The following is a 1,221-nucleotide window of genomic DNA, read 5'->3' on the forward strand; positions in this document are numbered from 1 at the left end:
ACTTGTTTAAAGACAATTGGCTACTAAAATTTGAACAACTCAGAGAAGATTAGTCAGGCTCTTGTACAAGAATGGTATGCAAATTTGTGAAGTATTCCATATTTTTACATGTAAGTAAAACAAAAAATGAAAGCAAATGTGCTCTATATATAGAGTAATACTACTGTGTTAAGTACACAGATGCATATAAAAAAAGTCCGAGCATGGAAGAATGAATTTAAAAATAAGTGATTACAATAAAAAAGACAAAAATATATTTAAAGCAACAAGAAAAAAAGACTCATCAAATACGGGGGAAGAAGTACACAATTAACGGCAGACTTCTCATCAGAAACAATAGAGACCAGGAGGCAATGGAATGAGATATTTTAAGAGCTGAAAGAAAATTAGGGCCATGTGTGGTGGCTCATGCCTGTAATCTCAGCACTTTGGGAAGCCAAGGCAGGTGGATCACTTGAGCCCAGGAATTTGAGACTAGCCTAGACAACATGGCAAGGCACCATCCCTACATAAAATTTAAAAAAAATTAGCCAGTTGTTCCAGCCTGGCCAACATGGCAAAACCCTGACTGTAATAAAAATACAAAAAAAAAATTAGCTGGGTGTGGTGGCTAACACCAGTAATCCCAGCACTTTGGGAGGCCGAGGTGGGTGGATCACTTGAAGTCAGGAGTCTGAGACCAGCCTGGCCAACATGGCAAAAACCTGTCTCTACTAAAAATACAAAAAATTAGCTGGGTGGGGTGGCGGGCACCTGTAATGCCAGCTACTCGGGAGGCTGAGGCAGGAGAATCACTTGAAGCTGGGAGGTGGAGGTTGCAGTAAGCCAAGATCACACCACTGCACTCCAACCTGGGTGACAGAGTGAGACTTGATGTCAAAATAAATAAAAAGGCCGGGCATGGTGGCTCACGCCTGTAATCCCAGCACTTTTGGAGGCTGAAGTGGGCAGATCACAAGGTCAGGAGATCGAGACCATCCTGGCTAACACTGTGAAACCCTGTCACTACTAAAAATTAAAAAAAAATTAGCCGGGCGTGGTAGCAGGCCCCTGTTGTCCCAGCTGCTTGGGAGGCTGAGGCAGGAGAATGGCGTGAACCTGGGAGGTTGAGCTTGCAATGAGCTAAGATCACGCCACTGCCCTCCAGCCTGGGTGACAGAGGTGAAGGGGTGGCCTGCCTCTCCACACCTGTGGGCATTTCTCGTTAGGTGGAACAAGAGA

General features: G+C 44.5%; 1 non-coding gene across 1 annotated transcript; it reads left to right on the forward strand.

Annotated features, from left to right (window-relative positions):
• LOC112615632 lies at window positions 1-106 on the forward strand. The gene has a single exon (XR_003117426.1). It is a non-coding gene; the product is annotated as a U6 spliceosomal RNA (small nuclear RNA).
• The last annotated feature ends 1,115 nt before the right edge of the window (window positions 107-1,221 follow it).

This window comes from Theropithecus gelada, chromosome 1 (assembly GCF_003255815.1).
Source record: "Theropithecus gelada isolate Dixy chromosome 1, Tgel_1.0, whole genome shotgun sequence".
Lineage (NCBI taxonomy): Eukaryota > Metazoa > Chordata > Mammalia > Primates > Cercopithecidae > Theropithecus > Theropithecus gelada.